At 37.2% G+C, this 19,069-nt stretch overlaps 1 long non-coding RNA gene across 2 annotated transcripts in view; it reads right to left on the reverse strand.

The window, feature by feature from the left end:
* Window positions 1-218: 218 nt before the first annotated feature.
* The window catches only part of LOC135966310 (uncharacterized), a 45,791-nt gene continuing 26,940 nt past the window's right edge, over window positions 219-19,069 (reverse strand). For both annotated transcript variants that reach the window (XR_010579545.1, XR_010579544.1), the window contains exon 2: window positions 219-5,197. This is a non-coding gene — a long non-coding RNA (uncharacterized lncRNA). The remainder of the gene's footprint in view (window positions 5,198-19,069) is intronic.

A 19,069-nucleotide genomic window follows, 5' to 3' on the forward strand; every position in this document is an offset into this window, starting at 1 on the left:
TACTAAAGATATTTTTGAATCAGTGGTAAAGATAAGATATTGAGGATAAGTGAAACCTGGGGATGGTTTCACTTCCCAATACTAATGGGACAACAAAATATCCATCAGAGAAAAACATTACATTGGATACCTACTTCACAATTTCCACAAAAATACCTCCCAAACTGATAAAAGATTTGAAGGTGAAAATGAAACCTTAAAAGAATTATAAGGAACAATGAAGAGGCATTTTATTTTTATTTTTTATTATCTTCAAGTGCAGAAAGGCATTTCTAAGGATTATTTTAAAAACCCAAAAGTTATTAATACATTTGACTACATAAGATTTAAAGTCTCCATACAGAACAAAAAACAAGTTATGACACCAACCTGAGAAAAATTTTTGCAACTCATAACAAAAGGATTTTTCTAATATATGAAGAGCATCTACAAATAAATAAGTAAATGATGAATAATCCAATAGAAAACAATTAGCAAAAAAATGAACAATTTACTAGACAAAATATAAATAGCAACGTAAATACATGAAAAACTGCTCACCTTATCCATGATAAGAGAAATGTAAATTCAAACTGCAGCTCTATATTATTTTTCACCTAACAGATGGGCAAAGATCTGTAATGTTTGACAAAGCACTCTTAACAAGGATGTGGGGAAATAGCCATTCTCTAACATTTCTAATGAAATTGTAAATTGCCACAACCACTAAGGCGAACAATCTGGTAATATCTATCAGCACTTAAAATATCTATACAGTTTAACACAATTGGATTTTTAAGAAATCGATCCTGCAACCACCATAAATTAAATGCTGTATGCTCAGAGATATTCACCACAGTACCATCCCTTTGACAGGGGCAAAAAGTGTCCTTTTGGACTGTTTGAGAAGGCCCTATTTATCACACACCAAGTAAGTCGATTAAAGAGCACAAGGCACCTTTGTCACACAAGATCTGGCACTTAGCACAACATGGCACAAATTGTAATCCTAAACATCTATTCACACGCCAAACACCATTCAGGTCCCAAGGAAAAACTTCTCCACATTTTTTGCACTATATCCTCAAAACAAAAGGTAACTGTGTACAAATACTATGGAAATTTGTGGGTTTCACCACTACAAGGAAGAAATAACCACTGCTTTGAAAAGCAGGAAAAATGTAAGCCTTGGAAACATTCAGGCAAGAGCAAAGACTAATTAATTAACTTGTCCAGCCTTCTCAGCAGGAACGCAATAGATTTTTCCCCGCCCCAACTTGAGATGGAGTCTCACTCTGTCGCCCAGCCTGGAGTGCAGTGGTGCAATCTTGGCTCACTGCAACTTCCGCCTCCAGGGTTCAAGTGATTCTCCTGCCTCAGCCTCCCAAGTAGCTGGAATTATAGGCACGCACTGCCACGCCTGGCTAATTTTTGTATTTTCAGTAGAGACGGGGTTTCACCATACTGGCCAGGCTGGTCTCAAACTCCTGACCTCAGCTGATCCACCCACCTCAGTCTCCCAAAGTGCTGGGATTACAGGTGTGAGCCACCGCACCCGGCCTGCAATAGAGTCTTGCATTCTTTCTTTACAGCTGATCACACATTTTCTTGCTTTCTGTTCTTGAGGTTTTCTTCAAATTACGATAGTATCCACAGCAGCTGCTGAGTAACAATTGGTTGAGGAACATTTTCCAACGTAAACAGTGAATGTTACTTATTACTTCTAATTGTAACATGATGTGGATTCTTTACAACTGGGCCACTGAATGAACATTGAACACCAGAACTAAATAGTTTTATTTTTACACTAAATGAGATTTCATTTAAATTAAAACATTTTAGTAATGTAATATTAATATTTTAACTAAAATATTAAATGAGATTTAATTACATTTTAAAAATAAATATCTAAGGCATTCAACTAATTTAAATTTTTATTTTTTATACTTCATCATTAAAATTTTCTTTTTTCTTTTTTTTTTTTTTTTTTTTTGAGATGGACTCTCACTCTCTCACCCACGCTGGAGTGCAGTGGCATAGTCTCGGCTCACTGCAACCTCTGCCTCCCAGGTTCAAGCCATTCTCCTGCCTCAGCCTCCTGAGTAGCTGGGATTACAGGCACCTGCCACCACGCCCCGCTAATTTTTGTATTTTTGGTAGAGACGGGGTTTCACCATACTGGCCAGGCTGGTCTTGAACTCCTGACCTCAAGTGGTCCACCTGTCTTGGCCTTTCAAAGTGCTGGGATTACAGATGTGAGCCACCGAGCCCAGCCTAAAATTTTCCTTTTTAAAATTAAAAGTTTTTATTTAGATGGTTATTGTAAAAGAAAAATAACTCTTTGAAGACATACAAAGATTAATTTTAATCAATGTTTACATTATTTAATATTTACATTTTGATGACAATGTATACAAATTTTGTACACTATTTTTTTTTTTTCTGGAAACAGGATCTTGCTCTGTCACCCAAGCTGGAGTACAGTGGCACTACCATGGTTCACCACAGCCTCAACCTCTCAGTCTCAAGCAATTCTCCCACCTCAGCCTCCTGAGCAACTGGGACCACAGGTGCACATCAGCACACTCAGCTAACTTTTTTTTTTTTGGTAGAGATGAGGTCCCCCTATGCTGTCCAGGCTGGTCTTGAACTCCTGGGCCCAAGCAGTTTTCCTGCCTCAGCCTCCCAAAGTGCTGAGATTACAGAACTGAGCCACTGTGTGGGCCTCAATTACATTTTTTATCCAAAAATCATTATTGTCAATAGAACACAAGTATATTAAAATCTCAACTACAATCATGTAATAATTTTCTTAAAATTAAGTTGAGAAGTTTTATAGAATATATAATAAATTGTTAATTACATGCTTTATTGTTAATCCAAATACTGGTAGTTCATTGCCAGAATACCCAGACATCTACAGTAACAATTAAGCTTAGTCGTCTATATTTTGACAATGTTCAGTTGTGTAAAATTATAGCTCTATGCACATTTTTTCATTTCCATTTTGACAAATATATTTGTCAATGTAAAGGGATAGGACATATTTTAGTTTCCAGTTTGTGAGCCTGATTCCTAACTTTGAGCTTGATTCATAGCTCAGACACCTTGTGTGGGGGCTCCATTTATACTCTTGCCCTGAGCACCACAACTGTTATGGGAGGCTCTGAGTGCAACACTGATTTTTTTCTGAGTAGAAAAAATCCCACTGGATACTAAATGTCGACTATCATAGCACTTGCTAAATATACTATATGTAAAATGTTTTGTTTAGTTCTGGCTACTATAACAAATTACCATAGACTGGGTGGCTTCAACAACAAACATTTATTTCTCGCAGTCTAGAGGCTAAGAAGTTCAAGGGCAAGGTGCAGGCAGATCCAGTATCTTGTTAACCAGGGCCCACTTCCTGGTTTACAGATGGCCGTCTTCTGGTTACATGCTTCCATGGCAAAGCAGAGAGACAGAGTGCAAGCTCTCATATGTCTCGTTATAAGGGCACTAATTCCATTCTTGAGGGCCCCACCTGCATGACCTAATTGCCTTCTAAAGGCCCTGCCTCCTAATATCATCACATTGGAGGTTAGGATTTCAACATATAAATTTGGGAGAGACACAAGCATTCAGTGCATAACATTTTTTAGAGGATGTATGTGTTTGTGTATGGGCAGATGTATGCAATATCTAGAATGATACACAAGAAACAGGTATCAACAGTTGCCTCTGGGAAATGAAACCTTCCAGAGTAAGGACTGCAGTGCCCCTAACACCAGATGAGTTGCCATACACATGGTAGATGCAATAAATAAATGTGTCAAATGACTCAATCAATCAATCAAAAAGGGGAAAATTGGCAAGGCATGGTGGCTCACACTAGTAATCCCAGTCCTTTGGGAGGCCAAGGCAGGTGGATCACTGGAGGTCAGAAGTTTGACACCAGCCTAGCCAACATGATGAAACCCCATCTCTACTAAAAACACAAAAACCTTAGCCAAGCATTGTGGCAGGCACCTGTAATCCCAACTACTTGGAAAGCTAAGGCAGGAGAATTGCTTGAGCCCAGGAGGCGGAGGTTGCAGTGAGCCGAGATCACGCCACTGCACTCCAGCCTGGGTGATGGAGTGAAACTCCATCTTAAAAATTAAAAAAAAAAAAAAAGGGTGGTGGGGAAATCAGCTCATGAACATTTTACTAATTATCCTTTTGCATATGTTGAATTTTGAACCATATACGTGTTTCCCTAATTCAAGGGAGGAAAATTCCAATGACTGATAAATTTCAACATTCCAAGCAGTTCTGATATTATCATCTCACAACCAAATTCCATCAGACTTTCCTAACCATAAATTCTACTATTCAGTGTCCGGAAATTGGAATTACCAGTGGACTTATGCATACCACCTTACATATGTCTGGTTCTTTATAGCTAATCACTTTCTATTATAAGCACAGTATGGTTCATACATGGAGATTTCGAGAAAATGTCAATATCTCTGATCACAGATTAAAAACCTGCTAAAGTTTATACGACTTCAGTGCTAAGTTCTGTTCACTTTCCATAACCCACATGGTTGTTATAAAACATATTTATGGTCGATCGTTTACATTGCTCTGGGAAGACAGCTTTGTTCTGTGGAATAGACAGTAGATTCACTTCTTCACTAAATGGTCAGCGTCCATTAATGTTACAGCATCCGCTAAAGCTGAGTTGGGAGCTAGTTCCAAATCCACAGTTTATGAAGAGAAAAGAGAAAATGTGTTTTGCCTTCTCTATTGTTTATTTTATAGTGTCTTGGTTTAGTTATAAACTTTGTCTCATAATTATAGTAAAATGTAATAGGTTTGCCTGAAAATTCTTCTTAGGTGATGAAACTTGCTTTTACAAAAATCCTCCTTTCCTCACCAATAATTTTTTTCCTTTGTAATCTACTTCCCTCTGGCTTTTTATTGAAAACATTTCTTTTCCTAGGGTTACATTATCACATTTTCCTTAATTCCATAATCCTTTCAACTCGCTCATCCTTTATGCACTGTTTTTCTATCCTTTTATTTTTAAGTCCTTTTCATGTTGTCTCCCTTTTGTTTTATTTCCACTGGAGCTTTTATTGTCATCTTAGTCTTTATTTTTCAGCCTGACCTAGCAGCAAGGAATGAAAAGGGAAAGTAGTGCAGCCATGCTTCCATGGAAGTGGCAGACAGGTGCCAAAGAAGAGTACATCTGGAAAAAAAAAAAAAGGCTGGATCAGGTCCTGATTTTTTTTTTTTCTTTTTGGTCTCCAAAGTGTAATACCTTTGAAGATGAAAAATAATGACATTTACACAGGAACATATATAAAAATGTGTCTTGGTGAACATAGAACTGCCAAGAAAACAGGTTCCTTTAATTAGAATCTAGGTTCAATGTCCAATAGACCGAGTCAAATTTACTCTGAAGGCATGAGAGCATCACCCTGTAGGAAGCCAAACTTGACAAATTAACTCTGTCTCTATCTCGAAACCAGCTCACTAGTAAGTGAACTCCAGAATTGCACCTGAAGTTTGTTAATGTTGATTTAGATGAAGCAAGCCCAAACTCCTTAAAGATCTCTAAAGCAAGATACCTCTTCGATAAATCAGTAAAAGTGGTCACAGTATGATTCTCAGGCAGGAAGATCAACAATCAATATTAGAAATTTTGACAAATGGTTGTTCGCATCTCTATTTAATAGGCATTTTTGTGTTTCAGATCCAGCCGCTTACTCACACTCTTTCCCTGGAGTTCATACTCATTTAATTTATCTTTCACCTGCCTGTCTTCCCACAGGCAGTGCCTGCCTCTTGCATTCATCTATAATGCTACCCCGACTACCTCAGAACTTCTAGAGCAGTCACAGATCAAGAATGAACAATTAAAAGAAGAAATGATCTCTCTTGAATGGGAACACCTACATTTTATAAAGTTTTTGTTGCCTTTGCAGTGAACCAAACTAAATCTGAAAATTTATCTCACAAAATCATGATGAGGAAAAGCAAGGCAGTTGTGTGTATGTGTGTCCGTGTATGCATGTGTGTGTGTTCATAAGTGTGTGTGTCTCTGTGTGAATGTATGCCTTTGTGTCTATATTCGTACATGTGCCACAAAAAGGTAAAAAGGAAGAAAACCAGTAAATCAGACAGTGTTTTAACTACCCGGTCCTAAATTTCTAGTTATTTACATATATGTAGGATTGAACTTTTTATTTAAAAAATGAAAATCTGGATGTTAAGCATACATAGTAAATTGAACGGCTTTCCCTTTGCCCTAAACTCTTTTTTTCATTTACTTTTCCTTCCCTCGCCTGCCAACTTTCACCCTCATTTTCCTTTTCCTATCTGGTATTTCCTAGATGTTCTGTTCAGTTTAATTTATCCAAATGTCATACCCAATAAGTTCCTGAATCTCCACTCCATTCCGGCTGAATTATTGTATTACTTTTAAACAACTTACATCTGCTCCTGATTCTCCCATCTGCTTCTCTTCCTCTTTACTTTCTCATCATGAGGACTGGCTCTAGTTAGGGACAGTGGCCAAGCACTAACTCAAGCAGTTACTTCATCAGGCCGGACTTCACCGATTTTTCATTTCTGAGCTGCTGACACCAAGTTAGTCATCCTTCCTGAATCTCTCTGAAAAAGCTGGCCCTAGGCAAATTTGTAAAGTAGGTCAGATATATATGAGTGCTGCCATACACACTTTCAGTGCTTTCTCATTCGCTTTTGTCACCCTTCTGCAGGGGTACCCCCCACACATTGGACTTTGCAATTTTCTCCCTTTACTCCCATCCTTCAGGAAGTCCATGTCCAGTGTCCTTTTTTCCATTGCGTCATTTCTAGGAGAAATCTGGTAGAAAAATTCTAGCAAAATGTTACTCATAGACAATAAACATTTAGTATTTCATCCTCTATGGAATGAGTTTCAAGATTTATGTTTCTGTGTTCTGTTGCTAATATAGGCACGTGGGACAGCCCCAGCAAAGTCATCAGCTGAAACTGTGAGTTGAGGCACTTGTAAGTAGAGTTGGCTGCTCTCTTAAATGCTAGAATTTGAAGGAATTTGATGGCATTTTTTAAAAAGAAAGGAAACTAACATTTCTCAAGTTTTTGCTACATGCCAGGAGAAAATTAGATTTTACCCTCATTTTAACCAATGAAAAGGTAGTATACTTGCCCATGCTGGAAAAAAAATCATATGGCTATAAGAAAAAGAGATGAGATTTGGACCTGGGTAAAACCCATCAGCAGAGACCACCCTCCAAAAATCATATGGTTATAAGAAAAAGAGAAGAGATTTGGACCTGGGTATAACCCAGTAGCATAATCCCCCCAAAAAAATCATATGGCTATAAGAAAAAGAGATGAAACATGGACCTGGGTAAAACCCATCAGCAGAGACCACCCTCCAAAAATCATATGGTTATAAGAAAAGGAGAAGAGATTTGGACCTGGGTATAACCCAGTAGCATGATCTCCCCAAAAAATCATATGGCTCTAAGAAAAAGAGATGAGATTTGGACCTGAGTACCCAGCACCATAGCCCCCCCCAAAAAATCATATGGCTGTAAGAAGAAGAGACGGGATTTGGACTTGGGTATAACCCAGCAGCAAAGCACAGTGTTCTGTCTGCTTCACCATTCTGCTCCTTAGGTTCAGGACCGTAGAATGTTAACTTTCCTCTGTTTGGAGTTTCCAAGCACCCAACACACATGAAGTGAGCACAATTTTATGCGTCAAGATAAATGAATGGAAGTGAGTAAAATATTGAGGTGAGTAGGGAATGGCTGCTGGAGCGTAAAGTCTGGATCAGAGATATGACCCAGGAAGTGCTCTGCTAGGACACTTTCTTGAAGTCTTTGTAGCACATGAAATGGATCTCAGACTTTACACAAAAGACATGGGGGAGCTGGTCATTCTATAAGCTATAAAGCCTATAAGATACAGGCTTTGAGAGGGACGAACCTAAAGTAGTGTGGCCAGCTGGGGAGCTACATTGCTGTTAGCCAGGCAAGAGTTGACAATGGGCTCCAATGAGGTAATGAAGAGAAAGGGAAACAGCATTGAGGAGGCAACATAGGTAGGACTTGGTAGTCACTTGGATTTATAAGGAGCAGAGCAGAGAAAGAAATCAAAGATGTACATTTTTATTTTGTGTATTCCCAAGTTCCACATCCTTTTTCTAACTCAAGGGAAACTATTGTAATAAACTTAGATGCCTTAGAGCAGATTCCCAAGCTAAATTTATAATTATTTGGGACTGGCAAAATTCTGCCTAACTTAACCAGTCATGCATTCATCAAGCATAATTTTTGACCAGAAAAAAATACTGCACTCACACAATTAAGGTATGATTTAGCCCTAAGAAAAGGTGAGAATTCTCTTACTTGGAACCTTGTCTTTTCCTACCTCAAGAGGTGTTCCTGACAGAGACGGTCTTTATAATTCTCAGTTATGTTTATGGCACTTTGATTTTAGAAATCATTCTAAACACAGATATTTCCATAGTAAATATTCCCAACTGCTATCCTTGGAAGAGGTAATGTGATTAGTGGTATTGTATTGAATTGCATTATAATTGGTTTCTTCAAATAAAGCCTATTACTACATTTTAAAAAAAAGAAATCAAGAACTAATGTCTAGGTAATCTGCTTTGCACCAAAGTGATAGCAGGATGGGGTTAACAAGTGTTTATGGAGAGATAACTGGGAATGATGAGCTCTCAAGTTTTGATGTTTATTAAAGAGTTTATTGGAATCTCATAGAGCAGTAACAAATGATCTAATAAAACAAATGAGATTAAGCAGTTCCAGTAAACAAAATTACACTAAAACTCCAGAAGAGTAGAAGCAAACCATTTTTATTTCTTTAATTCTCACAAAACTCATATTAATATTTCCAAATCTTATAAAGAGTTCTGGAATTAGGAATTTGTTTAAGCATGGGCAAAAGTGTTCAAATCATGATTCATGTTATTCATGAATTCATTTAATTGACTATTTAGCAATGTTAGCAAACTTTTAAAAGGAAAATAACTTTTGCAGGCATAATATAATAAGGGAAAAACCTCTGAAAACTCAGCCACAAATAAGTGGTGTAGGCTGGCACTGTTTTCTTAGAAAATGAAAACTAAATAAACAAACTTGAATTAAAGAGAGGAGGTGGGGTTGGTTAAGTTAGAAAAAACCAACTTCCTGAAGAAAGAAAGGCTTCCTGAAGGAAGTTGTGAGACCTTAGGAGATGTTACCAGCAGGCTCCTTTGCTGATCTTTTTAATGGAAGTTAATGGCTGCAGAGCAAATACAGGCAGACAGGACCATGAGCAGCTTCCAGGAATTCCCAAATCTAACATGGCCCAGCAGCAGAAAAATGACTGTTGTGTCCAAACAAGGTTCTAGCTAACAGAGCAAGCAGCCTGAAAGAGTCAGATGGACAGAAACAAGGGACATCTCAGCAGCAAAGGAATGGACCATGTCTTCAACCAACAACAGACATCCAAGTGGGCTCTTTTGTCTACAGATAAAATTAAAAGACCAAAGACTCACTAGATATGGTGCTGTTATGTGATACACCCCAGAATCCAGGCAGTGATGATGTATTCACTGACACTGTGTTTCTACCACCTTGTCCGTGGGAACTTGCACTATAATTAAGTTGTTCTAGGGAAATAAAAACAGTTCTCTTTCTTGCCCACCTGAACGGTGGACTGGGATTTATACCTGCTGCATGCAGGAATTTTTGTGCAAAATATTTACACCAAGAATTTAGGGCCTAATTATTTTGAGATGCTTGGCCAGATATGCAGGATAAGGTGGGCTCTTAGAAGCCACTATTAATTTTAGAACAATTGAGAGACTCTGATGAGACAGAGTTTAAAAGAATATAACATAGTGCTTTAAATCTCCTAAGCAGATGTGGTCAGCTTGGTAGAAAGAAAAGAAGGTAAATGCAGTCTAGTAAGAAACCAGGAAAATTTATTGGAATCCAAGAAGGTACCCAGAAAGGCCTATTGCTGGTAATTTTTAAGGACCCCATTTGTGGTTCTGCATTTCTGAACCTCTTTCTGGACAGGGAAGTGTAATTATGAGATGCATGGGTATGTCCTCCCAAAATTTAATATGTTGAAACTCTAACCTCCCACTCCATTGGGATGGTATTAGGAGGGTGGGCCTTTGGGAGATAATTAGGTTAATATGAGGTCATGAAGGTGAAGACCCATAATGAGTTTAGTGTCATCTGCCATGTGAAGAGACAGCAAGAAAACAACCGTCTGTAAACCAGGAAGAGGGTCCTCACCAATAACCGAACCATGCTGGCACCCTGATCTCTGGAGGCTTCTAGCCTCCAGAACTGTGAGAAATAAATGTTTGTTGTTTAAACTACCAAGCCTATGGTAATCTGTTACAGCAGCCCAAATTGATAAAGACAAAGGGCTGTTCCAGGGGGACATATGAGGTTTGCAATTAGTGCAAGACTTACTTAGGTTCCTAACTGTAAATCAGACATTGAGCTTTGATTTTTATCTCTGGGCTGTTTGGCACTCAAAAGAAATGAGAAATATTAATATAAATAAATTATGTGACTCACAGCTTTTTTGAAAAAAAAAAAAGCAATATATGCCAGTTCTTCCAGACGCCAATTTATAAAATTAAAGAAATACATTATTTTTGCCCTTATTCCATGGATACTGCTCATTATAAAACACCATGTTTCCTATAATGGAAATGCTTCCTTTTATTCAAAAAATAAAGGTAAAAGTTTTATAACTTTTTTCTTGCTTCAACTTTTAATAAAATCTTAAATCTTAATAGTGTCATCCATCTTTGCTATGTTTATAAAACCATCTTTTCTCTTGTTTTCTGCTAGAATAGGGTCTGTAACTTATGACAGAAACCAAGTTCCCAGCACAGTGGCACATATAAGTGCTTCCCAAATGTGTTAAGTTTTATCAACAGTAAGTGATACAGTGGAATTACTTTGATGAAGAGGGGTTGCTAACCTATACTAATAAACTCCAGCTATATAAACTGTAGGGATCTGTCTTAGTTCAGGCTGTTATAACAAAATACCATAGATTGGGTAGCTTAGTTCTCACAGTTCTGGGGACTTAGTTCTCACAGTTCTGGGGACCAGGAAGGTCCAAGATCAAGGTGTCAGCAGATTCCATTCTTGGTGAGGGCACACTTTCTGACTGGTAGATGGCTGCCCACTTGGTGTATCCTCACATGGTGGGGAGAGGAGGGTCTGGTGTCTCTTCTTCTTTTTATAAGGGCACTAATCCCATCACGGGGGCTCCACCATCATGACCTCCTCTACACCTAACTACCTTTCAAAGGCCTCACCCCTAACACATCGAGTGTTTTAGGGCTTCACCATATGAATTTGGAGAACACAAACATGCAATTCACAATAGGATCTAACTTGAACTATCAATAAAACCTAAAACACCAAAAGTCTTTTAAGTAGATATCTTTGCTAATACACATCAAACGGAGCTTATTATATCTACAATTTCATTTCTAGATACATAGAAATGTTTTCTTATTCTGCACTAAGGCAACAGCAGTCTTCCCACATTCACAGATTTTTATTTTTAATGGTGGATCTTTGGTTCATTTACAAAGTAAAATTTGCTGAGTCAACGTAAAAGCATCTAAATGTCTTAGAAATATAGCCCAATCACTAAACCAATATAAAAGAATCTATTTCCATACCTTTGTTAATTACACAACATGGACACCAGCTAATCAGAATGGATACCAGCTATAAACAAGTGCTATGATCATCTGGGTATGCGTCAGGAAATACCTGTGGGTTACCAATGGGTTTAAAACCCAAAGCGCTCAATAGCTATTTGTTGGATGACATTGAACTGAACACTCCCTGCCATGCTATAAGGCAAAAACTGGGTTAAAGGCAAAAACTGACTTTTAGTCATTAGGTATCACTTCTACTGCCTAGTACTGTACCTGATAAAGAGTAGACAGGGAATAAATAAATAAATAATTGTGATTTTATTCATACAGAGCTTTCTAGAAGTAACAGCTATAAGAGCATTCCTATCAGAATTTAAAGTCTTTGCTCAGGTAGAAATTGATTTCTTTTTTTAACCATTGAACCACATAGACAACAAAGTTATAGATGTAATTTGAACCTCAAAAGGGCATTCAGATTTTCCCAATACAACTAAATGTTGGGGCTAATGAGGCAGAGACAATATTTTCTTATACAAACAATTTTTCAATTATACAGGACAGTAGCATCTAATGACTGCTACCAACACAAAATCACTGGGTGGCCAGCTTCTATTTTATGCAGTGAGGTTAGCAATTATTCTGTAACACTTAATTTCCTGTTACTAATGCTTTCCCAGAAGCACTTAAGCATGATGGCCTTATGAATATAGTTATTAGTGGAACCTCACTCAGTGTTTGGATTCTTTTAGAAATTTGATAGAGATAATATTCTCCCAAAGGTTACTGTCCAGATAGCAAGTCATTTTATCAGCAGGCCTGAGCTTCAGCCAGCTGTCATTAAGAGTGTCTCGTTAACCAGTGAAGGACTTTGTAGCTGGGTCAGGGCCGTTGAAGTCTGGGGCAAGGTTGCTAAGGTAACGAATCTGTCCAAAGACTTCTCTCAGCATCAGCCTTTCATCTTGTTAAATTTATATAAGCAAAGCACTGTGAGAAGAATGCTAATACACCAAATGACAGAAACAATTGCACAAAGATATTTTTTAAACTTGCTAGGTGTGTGTTTAAGCTCCTTTCTAAAGATACAATATGTGTGGGTTTGGAGAAGTTCATGGAAATGAGCTAAATTACCCTGGGTTCATATATTGTTTACATTAGCATGTGAAACACATGGCTCTACCAAGCACAATTTAATTCAACTATACACATTGATTGAGTGCCTGCTTGGTACCTGAATTCATTTTTCAGTGTTACATTTGAGTCTGAGAAGAATTAAATTCTAAGGAAAGTGAAGCTTAGCACCCTTCCAAAGTGTCCTGATTCAGTGACATAGAATAGCTTCAGTTCTTACATTAGGGAGTAATGGTGATGTTAACTTGAGGTTGTTATATTAAAAATATACAGGACATCAAAAACTAATGGGGTCATGTGAGAAGGATATGAGAACCGACTTGAACCGCCCCTTCTGGCCTGAGGTGGGACAATGTGAACATCAAAAAGAATAATGATAGCAATGAACTTAAACATATCAAATACATAAAAATCCGTGAGTTCATACTGGTACTAAAAAAGAAAGACTCACTGGCCACTACTAGAGGTTGCTAAAGCCATCAACTCATTACTGAAAATTGACAAATAATGAGAAAGAAAGAAGCATATATTTTGCCTTTCCTGCATGAACTGTATTCCTACATAACCAAATAGCTGATAAGTTCTTTAAAAATAATTTCATCTAATAATTGCATACAAAATAATAGGATTAAAAAATCACTGTTTTGCAACACTTAATGAAGTAATGAATTTCGACAACATATATCAAGGAGTGCCAAAACAACTAGATGAAAAGACTGTGGGGAACTTAATGATGGAGGGATTATGTTGACAACTCCTGAACTCACTAATCAATCACAATAACATTAAAGATGGGACAATCAGACATGAGGCGTCTCATTATGTAATGCAAAGAGAAGTGCACACATCACCTAAGAAATAGTCTTGCCTAAAAATATTGAACCTAAATCTAATCAACCCTCTAGTTCTAGCTACAAGGAATAGAGGAGGAAGTTAAATATCACAATCTAAAAATTGGGACATTCCAAAGACAAATGACCCAGTTTCCCAAAAAAATCAATAGCATGAAAAGAAACCAGGGAGGGGAGCTGCTTTAGAATAAAAAAAGCTGTAAGAGACACAACAGGCAATACAGTGAGTGGGTCTTTTATGAAATCTGAGTTGAATAAATCAAATGTAAAACAACATCTTTGAGAAAACTGAAAAAAAATGGATATAACAGATTTAAATGATACAAAGTTATTATGTGTGTTAGGTATAATATTTGCTGGTTACATTTTGAAAGGTTCCTATCAGTTAAAGATGCACACTAAAGTATCTACTGGTGAGATAAAATGGTGTCAGCCATTTACTTTGTATAAGGTAAAGAAGTTGGATAAAACAAAGTTGGCAAAATGTTTATAATCATCAAAATTCTGGGAAAAGAAACAACTGTGGAAAACTGGGTGCCTCAATTACACTGTTGGAACTGCCTGACTAGCATGTTTAAAACCTTTAATATTGGGAGAACCAGTAGAGCCTGTCTATTGCTTATATAAAATATTTTTACTTCTAGCAAGAATCTGTGCTGAATAGAATCAGCCAACCTGCAGAGTTGAAAAGTTTATATTTGTCCTGGCCTTTATTCTGAAAGAAGACAACATGTCAGTTCCTAAGGATAGTCTGAACTCTAAAACTTGTCCTTATCAGAAAATATGAACAAAGGAAGAATTTGATACATTGGAAAAGCACTGTCCCAGGATAAGGTTAAATGATTTGGCAACCAGAAGAGCATACCATCTAATCACTGTCAGTTACCTCTGAGGAACCTAAGCTTTCTGCTACTTCAGGCTGCTGCAAAGCAAATGAAGCAGCTTCCTCACCATGCCAGATATTCAGGTTGCTGACCTCAACACAAAAAAGCTAAAGGTTAAAAACCAAAACCACATTGCCACTCTTCCTATTAAGATAAACTGAAATTACAAAATAAGTATTGATGTGATATTATTTAAGATCTTCCAAAGAATTAAGTTATTTAGAATGTGACAGTGATACTATATAAAGAGCTCTTACAAGTCAATAAAAAAGATGAACACCCCAAAAGAAAAGTGGGCAAAGGACACAAAATCAATAGAAATATAAGTGGCCAATAATAAACATTTTATAAATGATTTTTTTCAACATTTAAAAAATCAACCTCAATGAAAATCAATGAATGCAAATTAAGACAAGGAAATATCACTTTGTCTATCAAGCTGGCAAATGTTTTCAATGATAAATAATATTGACTTTTTTCTAGGAAGCAGTTATAAAAATTGGTTCAACATTTCTAAAGGTCAATTTGACCAAATGTATCAAAATCATTACCTTTGAACCAAAACTTCCATTTTCTGAAATTAATCCAAAGTAAATAATCATGAAAATGCAAGAGGAGTTAAGTAGAAGAAAGTCCATTCCAGTATTGTTTATAATAGTAAAAATTAAAAATAACATAGATATTCAATAACAGGAACTGGTTAAATTATGATGCATACATGAAATAGAACACTAGCCTGCATTAAAACTATCCAAATATCGAATGATTCAGAAACATGTCTATACTGTTAAAACTGAAAAATAGGATTATTAAAAATAGTATGTATTATGTGTACATATGTAAATATATGCAAAATAGCTATCAAAAAATATTTACTTCCAAATGGGAACTCTCTTTAATGTGATTGTAATTATTTTACCTAGAGTGTTTACAGTGAACACGTAAGTATGAGAGCCGTGTTTTTAAGACTGGAGAGACAGAACTTTCCAAGCACTAGCTTCACTGCTGCAACTGTGCTCAATTGTTCTGCTACTCAATCTGGGTTTATTGTACCCTACTTCCTCACTGATGGAACATAGGAGGGAAGCCACAGCCTGCCATTTTACCTGCTGGCCCCACCAAGAGCCCTAGGGAAGAGACTTACTGGTAGCTGGCCACTAAGTGTGAAAAGCCTTTATCATCCAAGTTGCTATACTTAGCATTTCATTTTGCCTCTCAACTGTTGCAGCAGTATCAACCCCTCTATATTAACTCCCTGGCTGAGGCTAAAATTCAACCAAAATGGAGCCCCCATGTCCTTTTCTTCCCTGTCAATGGTTGTCTATCAGAAATATCCTGCCATGGAAACATTCATCCATCTAGCCTGACTTCCATTCCAATAAATGCTTAATCTACTGGTTACAATTTTTCCATAACCTTGGGCTCCTATTTCCAGGGCAAACCTATATTACCTCTTAGCTGTATCCATTTGGGGCTCTTAAACAGATACTGTCTTTTTTCTTCTCTGGTAAATTTGTTCAAAATGTTGGAACTCAATAAACAGTTTTTAAACACAGGAAATAATTGTTTTCTCATTGAAAGTTACTCTATTTCCAAATTAAGACAGTTTTTAAGCCCTTATCCTTAAAATTAAAAAAAAAATTAAGGTCATAAAAATAAGTTAAGTTGGACATTGTACAAAGTAGTTTAAGGATGTTTAATCAATGCCTTCTGGGATCTTCACATTTCAGGCAAATCACTCCCATTTGTACAGTATGACTGTATAATTCTATACGTTCATTCAACAAGCATTTGTTGAATGCCTACTAATGGCCAGGAACACCCCTTCCACCCAAGTCCTACAGGTACAAATGTGAATAGGCACAGATACTATCTGAGGTGCCCACGGATTAGTCAGGAACATACTGACATGTAAGCAAGCAACGTAATCCAATGGATGAGTACAATAATGGAAGTGTGTACAAGGTGTTATGGGGACAACTAAATATTCACTTAATATTCACTAACAGAGAGTTTCTCAAGTGAGGTTTTACTTCAGGTATTAGCAGGTGATGCACAATTTAAAAAAAACAAAATGTTTCTTTAAGCCCTGAACAGATTAGGCTAAAGAGTTAAACGTGCTTCTATACTGTAAGACTTAATAGAGCTTTTTATATCTAATGTTCATTGTGAATTTCCAAGGATGTTTCTGAAGATAGTGTGCACAGCATTTCCCAAACTTATTTGACCACAGAAAGCTTTCTTCACAGATCATCTTGACCAAGAACTTTAGATTTTACAAAGTGCTTTTCTATGATATGCAATTTTATGTGCCCAAGACTATGAACATCTTATGAGGAAGAACTGGAACTACTTTTCAGGTCAGGGAATGGGAATGTATCTTATTCATCTTGTATCTCCAGAGTCCAGCACAGTGTTCAACACATAAAAGATGCTCAATAAAAGGCTGAAAAATTCACAACTGAGTGCATATTGTCATTTGCACCACCACAACCTGGGGGAATAGTTCAAACATGGATTATCCTCATTTCACAGAATAAAGAATGAAGGTCAGGGACATTAAGTGACCCAGCTGAGATCTTAGAATGAGCTAGTGATACAATGAAGATTGGAAACAGGATCCCCTCCCAGGTCCAGTACTCCTCTTCTATTTGTATGACTATACAACCCTCACATTTCCTAGCTAGTCATAATTTCAGATATTCTGTTCCACATTTAAATCAGGCCAGGTAACATTCCAGTTTTTCATTTGGAAAAGAGTTGCAGGTAGAGAGACTATTTACGTTTTACAGACATAAAAAAGATGACTATCTACCTAATAAATAAAGGAACCTGAAACACAATCATGATATAAGTGAAATTCACATAACATTGAGTATAAGTGATTAAACATTAACGTCCTTGAGCTACAATTAGCTTATTTTGGAAGACAGGGGTGTTTACAATGATGGGAAGATCTGATTTCTGTTAAGATTTTATGCAAGAAGAGCCACAGCCTGGCAAAGAAGCTGGAAGGTTTCTTCCACATAAACAACACTCAGAAAGAGAAGGTGCCCATGAGAGCTTGATGCAGGTCCCTCCGAAATACCACAAATACAAGCACTATCCAGATATTTCTCAGCTAACAAGCCTGGTGACACCCTAAGACTGCATGTGAGGAAAGCATAAAAACAAAGAAGAGACCAGAACAGAGTCATGAATGTACTGAAGCAAGAAAGCACCTGAGCAGTACCAGTTTCACAGGATTATGACAGGAGGAGCCTCCTAGAAGATACTCCATATCAGACCAGCACTAGGGTTATTTGCTTAGCTACACATGTTGAGGGTTATCACTGGTCGCTTAGTGAGAAGAACAGTGGTGGACATCAGAACATTCTCTTTTCTGTAGTCAGAGTCTCACTGAGTTAGAACCCTACCTCTGCTCTGATACTTGGGCCAAGTGACTTTCATCTATTACATGGGAATAATGATTTTAGCTTCCTCACAGGATTATTGTGGTATACATGAGATAAAAGCACAAACATTTACCAGAAGACCTAGAACACAATGGATGCTCAATATTTTTACCATAGCAAAGTGTTATTTTGATAAGTAAATAATTCTAGTATCTTAAAACATAAGACACATTCAGCCATGCAATCATTCTCACTACTGAAGGTAACTTGGTCATTCTTAATAAATGCATTCATATCCTCCATAAAGCTCCTAGTTCCAGGACCTTTCCGGGAATTGATAAAGAAATTAAAGTAAGTTGACACTGTCTAAATGGTAGAGTCATCACTGGGTACCCACAGTGGGTAGAAACATGGAAGTAACCTCCTTACAGAATGCTATCTCAACAAGTCAGCTCTGTTTGGGAATTCCAAGTAATAAGCACTGGTCCAAACAACCAAGCCCTCAAATAGATCAGGGACAGCATAGTTGGAATTTATTCAACTATGAGCTTTAGCAAAAGGCCTCTCTCTGGTAATTCTTCTCAGCAAAGATCATCTTGCTCTTCAAACACAACCACAATATATGGAATTGTGGCATTTCTAGGGCTAGGATCACTGCTCAGGTTTCTTGAGCCACAAGGTTTTGTCTTACTTACACAGTGTTTCTTTATTTTAGTTTCCTTATCTAAATAGAAATCCCTGATAAAATAATGTTTTTAAAATAATGAAGGTAACAGCTTGATGAGCACAGCCTTGATCAGCCAGCATATAATTCCAGCTGGGTCTCTTACATCTAAGCCATGTATTGACTAATAAGCACCCTCTCCTGTCACATGCAATGGCTTGCATGCATCACAGAGTTATTTGCAAGTTAATATATATTAAAATCACATATGCCCACACACATTACTTCTGTGCATCAGGGGACCTCAAGAGATAATACATCCATCTTCATTTGTGACAGTGTATGCACCCATAGTTCATAAATGGTGATAAATGAATTGTCATGCCATCCCAATGGCATAATACACTTATCCCCTATTCTTTCCATATTAATACATGTTCATTTCGGCACCAGTCAAACCTTTA

Source organism: Macaca fascicularis, chromosome 11 (assembly GCF_037993035.2).
Source record: "Macaca fascicularis isolate 582-1 chromosome 11, T2T-MFA8v1.1".
NCBI lineage: Eukaryota > Metazoa > Chordata > Mammalia > Primates > Cercopithecidae > Macaca > Macaca fascicularis.